This window comes from Spermophilus citellus (assembly GCF_964194105.1).
Source record: "Spermophilus citellus genome assembly, chromosome: 4".
In the NCBI taxonomy this organism is placed as follows: Eukaryota; Metazoa; Chordata; class Mammalia; order Rodentia; family Sciuridae; genus Spermophilus; species Spermophilus citellus.
The window spans coordinates 106,046,270-106,067,049 of record NC_138185.1 but is presented as its reverse complement, the minus strand read 5'-3'; the positions used below and the strand labels follow the sequence as shown (position 1 = coordinate 106,067,049).

Here is a 20,780-nt window from a genome sequence, read left to right as displayed (position 1 = left end):
GTGAGGCTTGGCCACATGTTGTTTACATGAACGTTGTGAGTGAGTGTGTTTGTGTGTGCATACGTGGCGTGTATCTGCTTCCAAGACCCCTCCTCCATCAGACTGGGTTCTCAGGGTGACTCTCGGGCCTTGGCGAGGCTGTTGGTTTCCTAATGGCTGAGGCCGAACCTCCTCCACCAGAGTGGCCCCCATGCCCATGGTCCCTGGCAGTGCCCGGAATCAGCAATCCAAATAAATTGTCTTTCTCAGCTGCTTCCTTCCTCTCAACCCCCAGCCCTCTGTCTCCGTGGCTATGTTCATCTTTTGTGCCCACCAGCCCAGGCAGGGCCACCCCCATTTCAGCACCACAAACAGCACCCAGCTCAGCTTGAGCCTGAGCTCCTTCCAGTGGAACTTGGCATCACATGGCTTTACTCGGTGTCAGAGGTCATTCTGACCCAAGCCCTGCTTCCATAGGTGGGGACGCTAACTGGGGCCAAGAGAACACCAGTGACATCCAGGGGCACCCAGAAGCTCAGCTTTAGAGCTGAACTCTAACCCTGGTCTCTGAACCCCCACTGCAGCCCGTGGGAACTTTAGAAAGACTCCCTCGCGCTGAGCCAACATACCCAGCAAACACCTACCCTGTGCCCATTTCTGTACCCAGCTCACGGATAGAGGAGAGATGGGGCATCAGATCTCTGTTCCCTCAGCACACGGGACCAAAAAACCACGCCACAACCCAGTGAGAGCAGGGGTGGTGAACGCTGCGGCACGTGGCTTGATTCTATGAGGCGTGAGGCAGAGCAGGCTTCTGGGAGGTGGACGGTGAGGAAGTCCCCTCGGAGGAGGTGGCACCAAGCCTGAAGAGGCAGAAGGTGGGGGATCGCATGGTCACCAGAGAGGAGGCTAAGTGAGGCTTGGCCTGTGTGGGGGTGAGGGCCAGCCTGGGTGGGTGGAGGGCAGCTGGCAGCGTGGAGTACGGGGAGGTAGGCCGCACCTGCTGAGGGCAGGTCCCTGCTCCTCGGGCACATGGCTGGGCCCCAAGTGGACACCAGGGGACTTTCCAGCTCAGGTCTCTGGTGCTGCAGCCTGGCCTGGCACCCGAATCCCACCCCCTGCCTCCCCTTCCTCCCCCTACCTGGGGTCAGTGGATTTCATCTGGAAGTGACAGTGGCCGTGGCTGTCCAGGGGGCCGTGGCTGTCCAGGGGGCTCTGTGCCTTATCGCTCAGCCTGTAGCCTTTCCCATCCAGCTCTGCCGCCTTTCTCTTCCCCAGCATTTGTCAAAAAGATGGGACAGAGCCCCGAAGCCCCTTGGGGAGACTGGGCCAGAGCAGGCCTCTTGCTGCCCATTGATTTGTGTTCTTTTGCTGCCTCCTGAGCCCATTTGCTGGACACCATGGGGCAGTGTTTGGCTTTGGATAATGAAATAATGTCCTCACTGAGGAAAGGATGGAGCCTCTGCTAATTAGCCCAGCTGCCGACTCTTAGGATGAGTCTTTACTGTCGGGCTCCTGGCGCTGACTGAGTGGCAGGACCCTGTGGGGGACCCAGGAGTGTGGGGAGCATTGGGGTGACAGGAAGAGACAAAAGGGGCAAGGTTGGGGCTTTCCAGGGACACTCTCTCCTTGGTCCCTTGCCCCCAGCAGGGTCGTCCTGGAAAGTCCTTGGAATCACATAGCTCTGTGTTCCAGCCTGCCACTTGCAGGCATTGTGACTTGGGCAAGATACAGCCCACCTCTCTGGGTCTCAAGCCACCTCCTCTGAAGAATGAGGCAGGACCGCACCCGCTGTGTGCAAGGGTAGCAGTTGGGCTTGGGGAGATGATAGAGCAGGGTGCCTGGCACACCGTGGGGACATGTTGGTGGCCTCGTGTTCTCTGGTTGGCACCATACCCTTACCTTGGCATTGTCTCGGGTCTTGTTAAACTTGGGCACATGCACCCCACTGTCCAGCCATGCGACCGGTAGAAGGGCGGCACCTTCTTCCACCACCTCTGCCAGGGCCCAGGAGCCAGGGGGGCTGGCTGAACAAAGGCCAGTGTGTCTAACATGCCCCTTCCCTACAGCATGGGCTCTGGTGCTGGAGTCACCCATGATCCCATGGGAAGGGGCTGAGGACCAGGCCAAGGGATCAGAGAGGGGCCAGAAGGAGACAGCTCAAGTCCTGGCCTTTCCTCCAGGAAGCACCCTGGGGGCCTGTTGGGGTGCTCCCTCCCTCTCTGGATCACCAGAGCCAGTCTCCTTCCAGGGCATCCCGTGAGTACAGGCCGTATCATCTTTCCTGTCCCTGCAGCTTTGCAGGACTTCAGCTCTTCTCTGGGACAGGCTCTGCAGGTGAGGTGGGTCACAGCAGAGCAGCGGTCAAGGCGGTAGTGATCACTGTACTGAGCCCTTGCCATTCAAAGCCCTCTGTGAGGCTAACCCCTAACTGTAAACAGACAGGGGCAGGTTTACTCCTGTTTTACAGAGAAGGAAGTTGAGGCCCAGTGGGAGGGAGAGCCTCTTGAAGGTGTGGCATGGCTAATGGCAGAGACTCAGCCCTGGGCTCACAGCTGGCTCAGGTCACTTGAGGCTGGCAAGCACTGTGCACCCTGCCCTGGACACAGAGAGATAGGACGAGCTTGGGTCCTCAAGGAGCTCCAGCCGTCAGCAGAATGCCCACCCACCCTGTACCCCTCCAGGCTTCCTCTGACCTGCCTGACCTCCTCTCTGGCCCAGCTCAGCGGTGGCAGTCTGTTCCTTGGATTTGCCCTGTCACTGATTCTTGGCTTCCTTCATGGTGAGTTTTACCAGAGCAGAGCAGAGGTTCGGGTCCTGTTGGCCAAGTATTTCTAGCACTTGCCAAACCCAGACATGTAGTAGGTGCTCAACTAATAATTGTTTAATGGAGGAAGGAATGTCATTGTGTGCATTAAATGATACCATGTATATTAAGTACTTGGCACTCAACCACGTATTTATTGAGTGGGGAAAAATAATCTTTGAGTAGAATAAAGGAGGTGATGGGTGTCAAGCGCTTGGCTCAGTGCATGGAAACAGCAGTAGTAGTAATTGTTGGCATCCGTTCTTTTGGAAAAGGCTGGGTGGATGGACCGGAAGTAGGGCCAGGGAGGGGGGAGAGACAGGGAGCGAGGCAGACACCGGAACTCCAAGGAAGAGGTGTCATGGGTAGGAGGTTGGTTAGCAGCTGGGGGCCCTGACACCCACTCTGCGTGCTGGGGATGGGAGCTCGTGTGTGTGCACACATGTGGGCGGGTGTGTGTGTGTAAAACAAATAACTGGAAAATGAATTTAATTATAAGGCACTTTTAATAGCTATTTATATTTAATTCTGCTAATTCTGTGTCTTGTGTAGCCAAACTGTAATTCTATTCTTCTTACTCACTTGCTAGCGAGAGTGGGAGAGAGAGGCAGAGAGGGAGGCAGCCCCACAGGAAGGCAGCAGACGCCCCCCACCTCCCCACCCCCAGGTCAGCCCCTGCCAGCTGCTGACCCTGAGGGAGGCAACGGAAGGTCCATGTTTTGATCTGGGCTGTGAGGCCAGGGGTCTCTGGGACACTGTGCCCAGCTGTCTTCAGGGAATTTGCTCATATTTACTGAGCACTTGGGGTGCAGATGGGAGAACAAAAGAGACACCCGGCCTCAGAGTCAAGCAGACTCAAATTCAAGTCCACAAGCCTGGGCCTGAGAGGCTCCCTCTGTCCATCTGTTGAGTGGGCATGGTGCAGCCCTCCCCAGGGCTGTTGGGAGAATTGCATCAGGGAGGGTGGCCTGCCTCCCGGGCAGGTTCTCGGGGTATGCTCATTCCTGTGTCCCCCAAGCTGACCACCCACCCAGGTTCCCACTCCTCTGGAGCCCTGAACTTCTTGGCAAAGGGAAGAGGACTAACTAGATGACCAGGATTCTGCTCCTGTTTTCAGGAGGGGCCCTTGGTGACTGCTGGAGGTCTGGCACAGGGTAGATTGGAGGGTGGACTGGTTGCAGGACCTCAGAGAGGCACAGGAGCAACCTCCCTGGGCATCAGAGAGGAGGTCTACATGGTGCCATGGGAGTGGGCAAGGGGGACATATTTCGAAGAAGGGACCACAGGCCTGGCCCACAGGTCAGGAGCTCGAGCCTTCCGCTCAGGCCCCAGTTGGCTGCAGGGCCTCTGCAGACTCGCAGCCCTCGCCCAGCCTCCCTCTGTGTTCTGGTCAGGCGGTGAGGCCAGGTGTGGGAGACTGCGTGGGGAACCAGGGAGGAGCCAGTAAGATGGAGGGCGGGGCGTGGGCTGCGTGGCAGTGGAGTGCTCCATGGGCCCCGGGGTGCACTGGGCTTCTTACCTGATGGTCCTTCCTGTAGTCAGGCTGCAGGCCGGGCCCTCCGATAGCCCTGGCGCCAGGCAGCCAGGTGCTGCTGAGCTAGACCTCTGTCCAGGGCCTCCCTTGGGCGGGACGCTATGACTCTCCTGGAGCAGGGCTGCGGGGAGGCAGGACTTCCTCCACCATTGCTTCTTCCACTGCTCTCCTGATCCTGACCCCTGATCCTGCCCACTATACGGACCTCTCCTCCCATGGCAGCCATCTCAGAGTTCTGGGGGTCTGCTGAGCTCTGCAGGGGGTCAAGGAGCTGGCCACGTCCAGAGGCAGAGGGGCCCCCCAAAGACTGACCCCAAGCCAGTCTGCCCTGGGCATCACCCTGTCTTTTCTCATGGGATCCCTGTAGGGCAGATGTACTGGCCCCATTTACAGATGGGGAAACTGGGGCCCCTAGAGTTTCAGGGTTTGATTAGATCTAAAGACAGTTCCTTTGCTCTCTAGCACTCTCTGGTGGCCCCAGAGAGTGGGGCCATGGCTTGTTCAGAGGGTGGTCTAGTGTGAAAAACATGGCTTCCTTAGGACTGTTTCAGAGCCAGGGACAATTTCCAGATCTGGTTTTTGATCCCTGGTGGCCCAGCAAGGCTGACCCTGAAGCCCTGCTGCTCGGAGGGTGGCCAGCGGCCCACCATTGGAGGCTAGGGATGCACAGAGCCCAGCTGGAGTCGTGTGGCCGAGCTTGGCTTTGGGCCTGCAGTTCCTGGGTTCAAATCCCGGCTCTACCACTCCTGTCCATGTGGGCTTTGGCCAGCCTCTTGTCCCCTGAGCCTCAGCATCACCGCCGCCACCTGACATGCCACGAGCGCTGGTGTCACCACCTCCCTCCTCCCCCACCCGTCTTCTCTGCTGACGTGTGGAGGTGGGTAATGACTGAGGGTACGATTTCTCTCCAGGATAGTCTCACTTTAATAAGAGACTTTAATGCTTCCGAACCCCGACGGAGCAATGTTTCCCTTTAATGGTGACATTTCAGGCATGGTGACAGCACGGGGAGATAGCGGTGGGGGCTTGCCTGGTTCCTAGTCGTGTGTGGCCTGGTTTTCTGGCCCCTCTCCCTCTCCCCTCCCCGGGGCTCTGTTCAGGGGCAGGTCAGCATTGTGGTCGTTAATTTGATTGAGGGATCTGCTCTGAGCGGCTCCTGCTCAGCCGGCCTGGGGCTGGGCTGGCACTCTGCACTGGGGCCAGCTCCGGCCCTGCCCCTCCGGCGGCGAGGGTGACGGATAGCCAGCAGGCTTCTGGGGCAGTGATTGACCTGTGTGGGGGACCCTGGAGCTTGGCTGGTCCCAGGGCACAGCAAGCTGAGGTCTCCGGTCCTTAGTGGGGCCTGTGGACCTGCCTACACTCTCAACAGCTCTCTGTGTCCCCCTGGCTGGTTTGTGCTGTCCTGCTAGAGTGTCCCTGAGGCTCGAGCGTCTGCCGTGGCTTCACTGTGTCGTCAGAAGTGGTAGTGGGGGATGTGGGTCCACGTGAGGTCTGGTGAGGGAGAAGAGGATGCAGGGATCAAGGATTGGTGCTCTGGAGGAGTCCTGAAATTGGGGACAAATGACCAGGTGTCTGCTTGGAGGACTCTGAGCTAAAGGCAAGGAGGATCTGGAAATGTCCTGAAGGAGAAGCCACAGGGACCGGAGCTGGAGACCTGGGCTCTTTGGCTTCTGCGGGTCATTTACAGTGTGTCTTTGGGTCAGTTTGTGACCATTCTGGGCCTAAGTTTTGCCATCTGTACAATGGGGATGGAGGACTGGATCAGTTAATCACTGGACCTTTTCAGCACCCTCCATCCTTGATTTTAGGAAAGCCTGGGAACTAGCTGAGCCTGGGGGTGGGGTGGGGTCACCCCCAGAGTCCAGGGAGCTGGGGAGGGCTGGGAGGCAGATGTATGTGCTGCCGTCGGCTGCGGCCAGCACATTCATTAGGCATCTCTAAGATGGATGCACCCCCCCAGTTCACCTGGCACACGAGCCTCGGGATTTATTTCTTCCTGAATGGTGCCATCCATCACGTTAGCTTTGCTGCCAACAGGCGCAGATAGCTCCTGCCTGAGCCTCCTGCGGGGTGGGGTGCCTTGTTATCCTGCAGGCTCCCCTCCCCCGCAGGCGTGCTCCTGCACCAGGTGGCGTGGGGGCAGTACTGCTTTTCATGTCTGCTCCAGTCCCCAGCAAAACCCACAGGATCAGGCTTCTCTGGGGGCTGTCAGGGCAAGCAGAGTGGGCTTCCTGGAGGAGGTGGCAGTACTTGCTTTGGACCTAAAACATGGTTAGGCAGGAATTAGGTGGAAACAAGAGGAGGTGCTTCCATCATTGAGTTTGGGGGCGGGATGGCATTGGTGGGTCAAAGCGGAGGAGGTCCCTCACTCGCGTGTACCTCTGGAGGACGCCCAGGCAGTGTTGACTGACCAGCTTATAGACTGTCCTGGTTCTTTCAACCTCCTGCTCAGGGCCTGTGCTCTCTACTCTTCCCAGGTGGCTCAGGAACCATCCCGTGACCCCGCTCTGGCCCCTACATCCAGCCCCGTTAGAGGCCTGCAGAATAGGGCAAAATCTGCCCCAGCCAGCTTAGTGGACTGAGAGAAGCACTTCATCTTTTGACCTGTGTCCCCTCATGTGTGGTTGTGAGGGAGGTGAGCAACTGTGTATGAGGGGTCAGCGTGGGGCCTGGGTCCCAGCAGGGGCCCAGTGCATGCCGATCTGCCTCCTCCTTGATCCTGAAAGGCCTGTGGGCCTGGCTGCAGAGAGGGCATCTGGGGTGGCTTCCAGACCAGGAGCACAGTGGGCAGAGGCAGGCATGTTGGTGGTGGCTCTGGATTTTTAGGGGATGCTGGGGATGTGCCAAGGTGGCCTCTTGACCTCAGTGGAGTGGTTAAAAGGAAAGACTTGGGAGCAGGTGTCCAGCCGTGGATCCTGACCTGGCAGCCGGCAGCCAGCCACCCTGTGTGCATGACCCTGGGCCAGGAGGGAGACCTCCCTGAAAAGGGATCCCATAGTGCCGACCTTACAGCATTATCCTGATGAAATGAGTTTACACCTGTAAGGTTCTTCAGAACCGCGCCGACTGCACAGTGACTGTATTTAAGGAATTAGCTGCATGGGCTGGGGCTGGGGCTCGGAGGCAGGGCACTTGCCTAGCATGTACTGGGTTCGATTCTCAGCACCAGCTATAAATAAATAAACTAAAAGTCCATCAGCAATTTAAAAAATATTTTAAAAAATAGCTGCTCTGGTCATTGTTATTGACATTCAGACCGCCTAGGGGACTGGTGCACGGCCAGGGGACTGGCTCGTGAGGAGGGTACCGGACCCAGGCTGATGGCTGCCTGATTCCAGCGCACTGTCGTCTGCTCTCCTCTGGGCAGTGCCAGGCTCTGTCAGAGGCACCCGATGTCCAGCCAGTGTCAGAGACTCCCTTGGGGAGGAGTTGGGCTAGACTTCGCCCATGACAAATTCTCTTCCGAGGCTCTTTGAGGGAAGGACCTTGTTTGCCTGTCACCTGTGGATCCACTGAGGACCCTGAGGACCTGGCACATATTAGAAGCTCAAGAAATACTCGATGGCTGGCTGCGTGAGCCATCTAACTCCCATCTTCTGTGCCCGATCAGGGGGACCCCAGCTTTCGCTCCCAGCAGCTCTGCCCAGCCCTTGCGGTGCCACCCAGCTGTCCGCTTCGCGGCTCCCCCGCAGTGGCATTTCCTTCCCCTCTGCACTCCCTTCCTGGCGTCCGCGAATCTCCAGCCTCCCTCGGCCCTGCTTGCTCACTTGAGAGGAGGGTAACTCCCTCACCTCCCCGGACTGGCTGTCTTGGCCTTGGCTTTTGTGTTGAACCCTAATTTGGCTGCGTAAAGGTTCTTAGAGGAGAGAGAAGCCAACTCGCCCCACTCTGTGCGCAGAGATTCCGTCTTGGGAAGGGATGGTGCAGAGTCCTCGGCCCCTTTAGGTTGGGACTCTTGGGGGCCCACTTGTTTCTCTAGGAGGACACAGACCTGGAGCCAGGAAGCCTGGCCCCTGACACCCTCCACCCCCGGGATCTGGGCCCCTCTCATCCTCTGACTCTGCCTGATGAGGGGGGGGGTAGGAGTCCTGCTGTCACAGAGGGTAGAGTGGGCCCTGGTGCCCGCCGGCCCCTCTGCCCCAACCCCTGGGGAGTGCTGGGTGCTGGGGCCTGGCACAGGGGGTACGCAGTGAAGGTGGATTGGAGGTGGGATGGAGAGAAGGAGGGAGGAGGGAAGGAGCCTAGAGGAGAAGGGGCGCCCACATCTCTTGCAGGGGACCCCGAGGGAGGCTGAGATAGTAGGGAGGCCCAGGGAGCTGTGTTCCACATAGGCCCTGCTGGTCTCGCCCACCTGCCCCCCCAGGTCCTGTCTCTCGGGAGAGGGGGGTGTGGGCTTGGGGTCTGCTCCTGACCACTGGAGGACTTCCTCTATTTTCCCACCACGCCTTGGGCCTTCTCCTGAGCCTCCTGGGAGCCATGGGGATGAGCTGGCCATGAGGGCGGCTTCTCTGGTCTGGGCTGCCGGGGCAGCCTCTCTCCTCATTCCCCCTGGCGGGCTCTTTCCTCTTTCCCCTGCCAGAGGGAAAACCTTCCATGTGTCCTCTCCTCGGTCCACTTGCCGTTCTTTGGAATTTGGTTCCCTTGTGACCTCAGCTCTCTGGTGGGCTGAGTACAAGTCAGGGTTTGGCAGATTGTCCCTCTGGGAGCCATGTTCCTGTGGTTCTGCGCCCGAGGCAGGATGCCTGACTCTGGCTGCAATGAGCACAGCTCTGGGTTCACCCAGACCTGGGTTCAGATCCTGCCTCTGCCCCGTGCTGGATGTATCTTGGGCAAGTTACCCCAATGCCAAGCCCCTCAGTTGCTGGGGGGCCCACACCTGGCACCTGGAAGTGCTCCCCATGGTGTCTCTACCTCTCTAAGGCTGTGGGGACGACAGAGTAAGTGTGGGGCACTTGTGCCTGGGCTGCCCAGGAGGCTGGGGGTCAGCCTGGGCCACCTCCTCTCTCAGAGGGCTGCAAAAGAAGACCCAGACCCTCCCCCCCTGTAGCGTCTCTGGCTTGACCTGAGCTGGATGTGGGGGCTCCCCTGCCTCTCTGCTCAGCCCCCAATCTTGCCAGCAACTAGCTGGAAGTCCCTCTCTTCTGCTGGGATCTGTCCCCGCAGCTGCTGGATGCAGAGGCTGACACCGATACCATCTGCCCATGTCGCGGGCCCTGCCCATACCGCTGGCCCAAGCCCCTCTCTGCCCCTTCCTTGCCAGGTTCCCTCTCCTCCCGTTGAACCCCGGCTGCCCTCAGGCCCCTCTCCTCTTTTGAAGCCTCGGCTTTCCACGTCATAGGCCTCGGGGCCTTCCCAACTCTGCAGGGAGACTGGGCGTGGGTTCCCAGCCCTGGGCAGGGCTGGCACGCCGAGCTTCCTGTACCTCCGACTGTACCTGACGCCCACAGAGCCCGCAGCCCGGGGCGGCCCTGGGGAGGCTCAGGTGGGAAGCTACTCGCCTGCACGACCACAAGGTCAGGCTGTCTCGTTTCTTGCTGGCGGCCGTGGGCCCCGGGGACAGCGGCTGGCCACAGTACCCTCCTGGGCGGTCACGTGGTTTCCCGCGATGTTGTGGTGATGCTGCGGCCTGGGCTGGAGATCTCTGGGCAGGACAGTCAGGGCCCTTCCTGGGGCCAGAGCTTATAGTCCCCACTGCATCTTTAACCCGAGGGGGCAGGAGTGGGGTTAGTCCCCAGAACCCAAAGGCAGAGGATGGAAAACCAGAGATTGGCTATGGAAAGTTCCAGAAGTTTCCCAGACAGCCTCTCGGGACAATGCAAGGTGGATGGGACAGGGCTTGGTTCCCTGAAGGCCCAGGCTTGGGTGCGCTGACCCAGGTTCCCGGGAGCTCAGGCAGGCCACAAGCCAGGGGGCAAAAGCAGCCACTCCAGAGGACCGACTTCTAGGCTTTTCCCTGGACGTTCCCTGCCCGAGGCGCCCTTCCTAGGCGAGCAAATGTCTCCTCCTTGGAGAACTGCTGCCAGTGTCCCTTGACTCTCTGGCCCAGGCTCGGCTCCTCCTTCAGCCCCTGGCTCCCTCCACTGGCCACGTGGAGTTGCTCCCGTGGTGTGTCATTAGGCTGTACTTGAGCCCCAGGTAGTGGGCTGGAGTGGACAGCTAAGGGCAGGTGGGACTCTGTTGCCACTTTGGGACGCATTCTGTCTGCCACTGCGGCCTGGCTTGTGGCTAGGAAGCATCTGCCTCATCTCCTTGCTCTCCAACCTGACCTCTTCGGCCTTTCCTGAGTCTCTGGCCTCCTTCTCTGGCCTCCTCACCCTGTGTCCAAGCCCTGACCCACCTCTCCAGGAAGTTCTTCCAGTGCTTCTGTCCCTCGTTGATCCATGTGAAACCTCCAGGGTCTTCCCCGGGGGCTTTCTTCTCTGTGACACACACTCCTGGCTGTTTGCCCGCACCGCGCACAGAGACTGCTGCACGACCTGCCGGCAGGTGGGCCTGTACCTTCAGGTCCAGTGAAGGCCAGTGTGGGCCCTGAGGGGCTGGGGAGGAGCACCGTGTCGAGGGCCCAGAGGGAGCCGCGGTTCCTATCCGGGACACTGAAGAAACATTCGATCTGTACCTTGAAGAGGGGGGCTGGGGATAAGGGGGCCTTGGGGCAGAGGTCAGGAAAGGTCTCTGGTGGCAAGGAAGTCATTGGGATCTGGCTTCCCTCTGCAGGCAGAGGGCACCAGGCTAGGGGCCTGGTGGGTGGCGTGCTCCTGAAAGCAGACCCTCCCCAGGATGCTGGAGCTCTCCGCCCGCCCACCCGCCCTGCCTGGCAGTCTCATTCTTGTCCTTCAGAGCTTGCTCCATGGACACTTTCTCCAGGAAGCCCTCCTTGACCACTGTCCGAATTCTCAGAGATCCCTGGACTTTTTTTGGTGGGGGGCACTGGGGATTGAACCCAGAAACACTGGATCATAGCTCAAGCCCTTTTTAATTTTTATTTTGAGATAGGGCCTAACTAGATTGCTGAGGCTGGCCTCAAGTTTGTGATCCTCCTGCCTCAGCCTCTAGAGTTGCTGAGTTGACAGACATACATCCCTGTACCCTGCATCCTGGCATATCCTGTAAAGCTGTCATCCTGATGTGTCCCCCATCTAAATAAGACCTTTGATGACGGCCTCTGCCACCAGGCTTTAAAGCCACTAAGGTGGAATCAGAGGGTTTTTTGATCTCCTAGGTTGCTGGGTTCCCAACCCAGTGCCTGGCACAGAGTAGGTGCTCAATAAATGACCATGAATTCATTCAGACACCAGGCTGGAGGGACCCCAGTGAGGTGGGCACGCCTGTGTCTGGGGCTGAGCTGTGTTCCCATGGTGTGTCATTAAGCTGTACCTGAAAAAGCTGTTTGCAGGAACAAAAGCCCCCCTGCAGCACCTCCATGGGCAGGTGGCCTCGCTGCTCCCCTTGGGGAATGCTTCCTGAATAGGTGGACTGAGCTACCTTGTCACCCCCAGGCTGGCTGGCTGGTGCTTCTGGAGGATGGGGGTGGCCACCGGGCTGGGGACCAGTGGAGGCAGGGCTATTGGTGGGCCCAGCCCTGACCTCACCACAGTTATTTTTAAAACCTGGGAGAGTTGGGGATCTGTAAAGCCTTTGTTCCATGGAGGCATCCCCCGGGGGAAGCAGCCGAGGGAAGGAGGCGGGGGCGCTTAGCGCAGGGTTGGGGGCGTCCGAGGGAAGAGGAGTGCCCCGAGGTCCCTGAGTACAGCTTTTTTCCCCTGTCCTCAGCCCTTTTAAATTTTTTAGAAAGCTCCAAACAGCAAGAGGGACAGTGGAGTTCATTATATCGAGTTATCTCCTCCGTTTCAGGCAAAGATCAATCTTGCGAGTCTTGCAGCTCCAAGGGGGGAAGGGAAGAGAGAGAAAATGGGAGGCGAAGGAAGAAAACTCCCTGGACCAATTTCCGCTGGCTAACGCGATTACTTGGCTGCCTGGCAGCAGCGCCAGCTGTTGGCAGCCATCCTGGCCCCCCGCCAGCCGTGCTCAGCTGCCAGCTGCCCCCAAGGCTCCCTCTTGAATGGGACAGGTTGGCAGGTGTGAGGGCCCCAGACCCTGGGGGGGCGGCGAGGGCGGCGGGGCGTCCCCCCCAGGGAGACTCAGGCCCCACTGGCGTCCCTGTGCCCTCACTGCTGCGGCCACCCGGTCAGCCTGTCCCTCCCAGCCTGTGCCCTCCAGCTCCTCGGCTCCGCATGGCAGCCAGCTTCTTTCTTCAGGGGGTAGGAGCACAGGCTTCAGAGCAGGATGGAGCTGGCCCTGTCCACCCGTCCATCCGTCTGTCTGTCCATCCATCTATCCATCCACTCAGCAAATGCTTCCTGAGCATCCACTGCGCATCCAACACTGCACACAGCACAGAGGCCAATCCAGAGGGGGACAGGATGGACACGGGCCCTCCTGTCTGATGGGGTCCTGGTTAAGATGAGGCGACGGACAGGGACTGAGAGCACACAGACGAGTCCGGATAATGTCAGGGGGGTGAATACTGTGGAAAGCGGGGACGGGGGGCCCATGGGGCATTTGACTTAGGGGCTCAGAACATTCTGACAGCAGGAGCCACCTGGCCAGAGTCCCTGAGGCTGGCCAGGCTGGGAGGTGACTGGCCAGGGCGGGAGGTGACTGGCGCGGGAGCCGCTCTGGGGCTGGGGCAGGCCTCGCAGGTCTGCAGGGAGCTTGCTCGTGGCCGGGAGTGACAGGTCCCGATTTGTACCATCATCTCGCTGCTCAAGAGTGTGGGCCCTGAGTGAGGCGGAGCAGGGCTGGACAGCGCAGATGATCTGGTGTGGGCCGAGTGCGGGGGTGGGGGGGCCAGGCTGAGGACGTCTGGGGCTGGGGCTGACAGCCTGGTGGATGGCCTGGGTGTGCGATGAGGGAGGGAGTCCGCTGAGGGAGATGTAGTTTGGAGAATAAAAACAGAGTGCTGAGTTGGACGGGTCAGTGAGAGGAGCCAGTGGAAGTGACAGATAGGCCTCTAGAAACCCGAGCTGGCACTTGGGAGGGAGTCCAGGCTGCTGCCCATGAGCTGGGGACGTAACTGGGATTTAAAGCCTCGGGCCACTGAGACCAGCCAAGGGACTGCGTGGACAGCAAAGAGAGGAGAGCCCGGGAGCCCTGGGCACCGGCTGTTTGGAGGGAGCTTGGGTCAGAGGGGAGGAAGGGGTGGGAGGACCAGCAGGAGAAGGAGTCCTGGGAGTCCAGAGATAAGTGTCCCCCGTGGAGGGGGCGATCAGCCATGCCAGCTGCTGCCGAGAGCTCGGGGAGCCAGGGCACGGAGAATGACTATTGGAAGAGCAGAACTGAGGTTTCTGGGGATCTTGATAAGAGCTCCTGGCGGGGCGGCGAGGACAGACGCCCAGCTGGACAGGCAGTGAGGGAGGACGGGAGGGGAGGGACTAGACACTGGAGACAGGTATTTTTCAGTATGGGGGATTGAAGCACTGAGCCACATTCCCCCTTTTTTATTTTTTATTTTGAACAAGGGCCTAAGTTGCTGAGGCTGGCCTTGAACTTTCCATCCTCCTGCCTCAGCCTCCCATGTCACTGAGGTCACAAGTGTATGTCACTGCACCCTGCAGTAGACACAGATTTTGAGTTTTGCTATTAAAGGGGAATGGAAAAATGGAAGGGCATGTGGGGTCAAGGAGTGTCTCTTCCTCCCTCCCTCCCTCCCTCCTTCTTTTCCTCCTTCTGTGTTCATGATATTGCAGCACATTGTAATGCACTGTGACCTTGGCAAGTAATTTAACCTCTCTGAGCCTGTTTTCTCTTCTGGAATATGGAGATAATGACATAGATGTTACTGGATCTGGTGCATAATAGGTGCTCAGTAAATGGGTACTGTTCCTACATGGAAGCTCTCAGGGGGAAACAGACAATAGCCCCCCAGTACAGATGTTTTTGGAAGGCATTTCAGCAGCGAGTACCAACATTTTACATGTGTAGCTCTTTGCCCTATCCTTTAGGAACATACCCAGAGAAATATTTGCACATGTTCACCAAGTGACAAGATTATTTTTCCAGCAATGCTTGAAATAAAAGATGGGGAACATCTGAGTACCCCTCCTTGGAGGCCTTGGTAAGCAGGTGAGGGTGTCCCCCATCCCCCACGCAGAGGAGTTTAGTGTGGCATCACGCAGGCTCACCTGTGGCTCTGTTGGGAGCAGACGCTGGAGCTCCACTGCTTGGGACCAAGCCCAGGCCCCGCCATTGACTAACACCACAGCTGGTCCATTGTCTCCTCTACAAAACTAGGTTCAAAATGGCCTTTACCTGTCTTAGGGGTTTGTTCTGATGTTCAGATGGGTTAATAGCAGACACATAGTAGGTGCTCAGTGAGTACAAACAACGATTATAGCTCTGTACAGACACGGGGAGGTCTCGGAATCATTGCTAAGCAAGGAGCTCAGTTACACACCAGCATGGAAGCTGTCCACACCCACTTTGTGTGTGTACTTCTCTGCACCAATGTGCAGTGAGGTTTCAAACCAGAGGGAAGCAGTCTGTGCCCCTGGACAGTGTTGACTCTACAAACCTCTGTATTTGAAGCTTTCAAAAAAAGAACACTAGCCAGGCACAGTGGTGTACTCCTGGAATCCCAGCAACTCGGGAGGCTGAGGCAGGAGGATTGCAAGTTTGAGGCTAGCCTCAGCAATTTAGCAAGACCCTGTCTCCAAATAAAAAATCAAAAGGACTGGGGATGTGGCTCAGTGGTAAAGTGCCCCTGGGTTCAATCCCCAGTACCAGAAGATTTTTTTTTCTTTTTTGAAAAGAACAGTTTCATGTAATTGGACATACATATTAAGTCAGTAATATGTGAAATGGGGTAATTTAAGTCTTCACCTCCTCCTGGAAGCCTCACCCAACTGCACCCACCTGCTGTGCACCTGTCAGGTCTCCTTATTGTTTGGACGCCATGTTTCTTGCTGTGACTACTTTGATTCAGATGTGTGCACACGAACCTTTGTGTGTGTGTGTGTTTTTGTCCCCAGTTACCTGCAAACTCCCTGAGGGAGTAGGCTGTGCACTTTGTAGGCTGGATACATCTTCAAGGTCAGAGGTTTTTTTTTTGGTACTGAGGATGGGACACAGGGCCCTACACATGCTAGTCCAGTGCTCTACCACTGAGCTACAATCCCAGGCCAAAGCCAGCGGTTCTTAAAGTGTGATTCTAGTTGGTGGCAGCAGGGTCACCTGGGAGCTTGCTGGAAGTGCAGATTCTCGGGCTCCACCCTGGACCTGCCAATCAGAAGCCCTGGCTCGCGGGGCAAGCTGCGTTTGCCCGGTCCTCCCGCCTGCTCTGATGCACCTGCCGGTAACGATGGGGAAATCAAGGCACAGTGAGGGTGAGCCTGTGACAGAGCTGAGACTGGACCAGGGCAAGTATCCAGGCAGAGGTGGAGCAGAGGGGCTGGGGGCTTCCTCTGCTGGCTCTTTTGGGCTCCTGGGGACCATGAGCCACATTGGTCCCAGGAGGGAGGATTTGACGTCCAGCCCTTGGGCCCAGGGGCCAGGGAACTGTGTTTTCTGCTGTGGGCAGGCCTGGGGGTGGGGTATACTGGTTCCTGGTCTGATTGGTATGTCTCTCAAGGCCCATGTGGGACCCTGGGCTGCTGCAGGCAGGTCCCAGGCACCTGTGGTCCTTGTGCTGACTCCATAGAAAGTGCCATCCTGACTCTGGCATGAGTCCAGCATCTTTGGGCTGCCCAGGGGCCCTCGGGGGGCAGGGTCCAGGTCTCCTGCTCCACCTGTCCCAGGGAGCCCAGACTGAATGGGATTGGTGACAGGATGGTCAGCAGACCCCAGTCTGTCCTCTCACCTCCTCCCTGCTGTCTCCCTACAGGTGTCCCGCTGAAGAGCCCCTGAGCCCTGAGCTGCTGGAGGAGGTGAGTAGCCATGGAGAAGAGGCCACTGAGTCGTGGAGAAGCAGGGGTGAGGTTTGGGGATCAGCTCTGGTGGGAGGGGAGGAAGATGGCCCCTGGTCAGAGAGGGTCAGGGTTTGGGGTGTTAGGGGGCTGTTTGAAACAGCTGCTTGTGGGTACATGGCCCAGGTACCAGCCAGAAGTGAGGCCCCTCATCAAGGAGAGCGCACAGCCATGTCCAGGTGAGCTGGGCCTCCCTGTGGGGGGCAGGCCAGGGCATCCTTTGAGGCCATGATTTTTGTGGGGATGGTTGGCCATGGCCTTGAGGCTCTTGGACTCTGAGATGAATCAGCATTTGGTGCCTGAGATCCTGAGTTAGCTTTGGCTTCACCCCTGTCTGTGTGACCTTTCCCCTCAAATTTTGTCACCTGTCCGGGGGGGGGGCTCTTCGTGGTGCATCCTCCTGGGCATTGTGCTGTATGTAGAAGACCAAGTACACAGTGGTGCTCAATAATTGTAAAACACCTATCGGTTCCTTAGTATCAGAGCCTGGGGAGGAGTCTGGAGGACCCTGGGGACAGAGGGACACGTGCAGCCCTGGGTAGCTGGAGTCAGCTGCAGCCTTTCTGTCATTCTAGGGCAGAGAAGCCAGTTCAGGGGTCCCCATCAGGGTAGTGTGTCCCCTTCGTAGAGGTGGGGAAACTGAGGCTGCAGGTGGGGACACACCTGGTGGTAAGGTAGGGTTTAACCTGGGTCCCACTCCAGTTCCGCCATCTACCCACCCCCTCCCCTGTGCTGCAGGTTGGACGTCCTGAGGGGAGGGACATGGTTAGAGGCCTCCACGTCCTCTGACCGGGCCACCAGGAGCCCTGGTGTGAGGGCGGGAGCTGGAGGCTACCTTAGGTCAGTGGAGGTACCAGGAGGCCACAGCCAGCAGAACTATGAGGGGGACCACTTGGCCTGGTCTCCTGCGGTCCCTCTCTGGGGTACATTTCTCCCTCCTGGGACACAACCTACTTGTCTTCCTTCTACACTTTGGGGCCCTTCCAGCGCCCCGTCCTCTGAAAAGCCACCACACAGGAACTGGCCTCGGCAGCCGTTCCTTGGGCAGCTGGGTGGGCCCCGCCCCACTTAGTTCAGTGAGGACAAGTTGTGGGCCCTTTTCCCAGGGGTGGCACACACGGGGGGGACTAGAGGCAGGCAGGAGGGGGAGCGGGCATGGGGGGATCCCACAGACAGATGGACGCAGCATTCAAGGGTGGAGAGAGGAAGGGGCAGGTTCAGGTCTGCGGGGCTGACCGTGGTGGCCGTGGTGACCAGCGCATCCTGGATACTGTGTCGAGCGCGTTGGGTTAGTTATGACTTGTGGGACGGCCCCAAGAAGCCTCTGGAACAGAAGCAGCCTGTGTGCTGGGTCAGAGCTCGTGTGTGCTGGGGGCCGGGGACCCGGGTGGGAGCCGTGATCACATGGACATCTGTCAGAGGGCAGCACCAGGAAGGAGCTCGGGTCACCTCAGGGCTTGTGGGCTCCCTCTGCAGTTGAGGCCAGGAGTGGGCTGTGGTCAGCTTTAATGGGATGCGTGGCCTTAGGTGAGGCCACTTGTGGGTATCGAGGGGTGGACGTCTATCTGAGGGACCAGAAGTGTGAGGGATGCTCTGGAAGCGGGGCTGGGTCCACCTGGCCCAGCCCAGGAGTTCTGGGGAGGGCCTGGGCTGGGTGAGTGGGTTTCCTAAGCACTCACTGCCCCCATCACTGCTGCCTGAGGTTACTGGCTTGGTTTCCTTTGTGGGCCTGGGATGCTGACCCGAGCCAGAGCCAACCCCCACCTCTGTTTATATTTATTCTTTTTGATACACCTGATAGGAGATTGTATTTTGACATATTATGCATACATGAGTACGATTTATTCTAATTCAGATCCCATTCTTGTGGTGGTATATGATGTGGAGTTACCCTTGTCGTGTATTCATATATGAACACAGGGGAGTTATGTCCGACTCATTCTACTCTCTTTCCCATTCCCAACCCCCTCCCTTCCCTTCATTCCCCTTTGTCTAATCCAGTGAACTTCTATTCTTCCCTGCATTGTGAATTATTATCTGCATATCAAAGAGAACATTTGGCCTTTGGTTTGGGGGGATTGGCCTAATCACTCAGCATGATAGTCTCCAGCTCCATCCGTTATCAGCTAATGCCATCATTTCATTCTTATTTATGGCTGAGTAATATTCCATTGCATTATCCTAAATTCTAAAATGGGAATGGAGCAATAGAGTGAGTGTTCGGCCAGCACCCTACATTTTTAGCCTTAAAAGCTCAGAATGTGTCTGCTTCAAATGCTTCTTTGTTTTGTTGGTTTTCACCTCAGTTAGCTCAGCCCAGAGAGAGACTCCACTGCCCTCTGCCCTCTCCCACATGGACATCCAAGGCAGTTCCACAGCAGAACTAGGCCCAGCCTGTTCTCCATACATGCCTCTCTGGGTCTCCCCAGCCCCACTTACCCCCACATACCTGCCAGGAGGAAGCGGCACCCAGGGGTGGCCTAGATACTCTAGGATGATAAAAATGATTAGTGACTAAGACATTGTACGTCAGGCACAGTAAGTGGTCCTTCTGTTCTCTTCATCTGCAGTGGAGCATACGGAGTCAGGAGGGTGGAATGACCTGCCCAAGATCACACAGCAACACAGTTGGTGGGCAGGATTCTGACCTGGCCTGCTGGGGCCCAGCTCTGGTTTTGCACAGTCTCAGGACGGCCCCTCAAGGCCCACCACCATTGCTGCTTGGGGAGTCAGTGGGTCCTACCCCATCTCAGGCCTGATGCCTGCCCATGCAGCTAGAGGGAAGGGAAGGGCCAGTGCCAGGCTGGACACAGAGGCAGGGTCAGGGACCGGGCTGTCTCCCTCCTAGGCCTGGGGTGTCATGGGGCCCTGCTTCCCAGTGAGATGTCCTTTCAAGTGCCCGAATCCCCAAGGCAATATGAGTAGCTGTTCAGAACTTCCCAGCTGTGTGTAAGCACCCTGCCTCAGTTTCCCCTTATGTGAAGAGAGAATAGTAGAACCCACCTCTCAAGGCCGTGGGAGTTTTCTTAGTGCATTTAGTGGCGTTTTAACAGAATACCAGAAACTAGGTAGTACCTAAAGGATATAAATCTATTTCTTAACAGTTCTGGAGGTGGGAGGCCAAAGATCAAGGAACTGGCATCTGGCATTAGTGACCCACTCCTGCAATATCAGGAACCCACGCAGAGAGCTCAGTCCTTGAGGCCAGCTCACCTCTTAAGGTCCCAGCTCTCAGCACTGTTGCCCTGGGGCTTGAGTTTCCAGCACAGGAACCCCGGGCACAGTCCCTGATTCCCACAGTTCACGTCCTCTCACATGCAGAGTATGCCCATTCCATCCCATCAGACCTGAAGTCTTAACTTGTTCCAGCACCAACTCCAAAGTGCAAAGTCCAGAGTCCCGTCTAAGTCAGGTGCCCGTGAGACTGAAAGCACAATTCACTTTGAGGCAAATCTCCTTCCGCTGGCGCCTGGGAATCCACAGGTCATCTCCTTCCAAAATGCCCCCACGGGTCAGGTGTAGGAGAGGTTTCTAGGCCAAAGGGGAGAGACAGGCAAGACGGAAGAGAGGACTGGTCTCAAGTAAGTCCAAAGGCAACATTGGAACTGACATTAAGTCTTTTTTTTTTTTAAGTTATAGATGGCTGCCCATGTGGCTGTACACAGAGGCAGGGTCAGCCTCTGTACCCTCACCAGGGCAAGGACCAGGCTGTCTCCCTCATAGGCCTTTACTTTACTTATTTATTTTTATGTGGTGCCAAGGATGGAACCCAGGGCCTCACACGTGCTAGGTGAGTGCTCCATCACTGAGCCACAACCCCAGCCCGGCAATAAGTCTTTTTTTTTGGGGGGGGAGGGGTACCAAGGATTGAACTCTGGGGCATTCGACCACTGAGCCACATCCCCAGCCCTATTTTGCATTTTCCTGTCTCACTGAGTTGCTTAGCGCCTCACTTTTGCTGAGGCTGGTTTTGAACTCTGCATCCTCCTGCCTCAGCCTCCAGAGCCGCTGGGATTACGTGCATGCGCTACTGCAGCCAGCCCAACATTAAGTCTGAACAGTCTCCTCTGGCTCTGAGTCCCCCATCCCCGGGCATGCTGGGGCAGGGGTTGGGATCTCAAGGCCGCAAACATCCCTGCCCAGATGGCATTGCTGGGCTCAGTCCCCACAGCAGCCATCCCAGGTTGGAGCCTCCTGCCTGCAGCCTCCCCAGGCTGGGGTTGCACACTGGTTGTCCTACAGTTCTGGGGTCTCAGAGGCTGCCCCATCCCCATAGCCCCAGGAGGCATTCCCCTGTTGGGGGTTTCTTGGGGGTGGCTCCACTCGTGTAACTGGGCTTCCAGGCTGTCTGCAGCACCCTTTGAAATCTAGGTGCAGACCACCGGGGGCCTCAGCTTTGGCGTGCTGCACGCCTGCAGAATTAACCTGCAGCAGACGCTGCCAAAGTTTATGGCCCGTACCACCCAGACCCACTGGAGCCACAGCAGGGCAGCGAAGGGTT

At 57.6% G+C, this 20,780-nt stretch overlaps 1 protein-coding gene across 3 annotated transcripts in view; it reads left to right on the top strand.

The window, feature by feature from the left end:
• The window catches only part of LINGO1 (leucine rich repeat and Ig domain containing 1), a 223,407-nt gene that overhangs the window by 94,402 nt on the left and 108,225 nt on the right, over positions 1 to 20,780 (top strand). For 2 of the 3 annotated variants that reach the window (XM_081290069.1, XM_081290070.1), the window contains exon 3: positions 16,198 to 16,240. The gene's annotated coding sequence lies outside the window, so the exon portion shown is untranslated. Of the gene's footprint in view, positions 1 to 16,197; positions 16,241 to 16,268; positions 16,287 to 20,780 lie in introns of those variants that run through there. The other variant, XM_081290067.1, reaches the window with a different exon arrangement.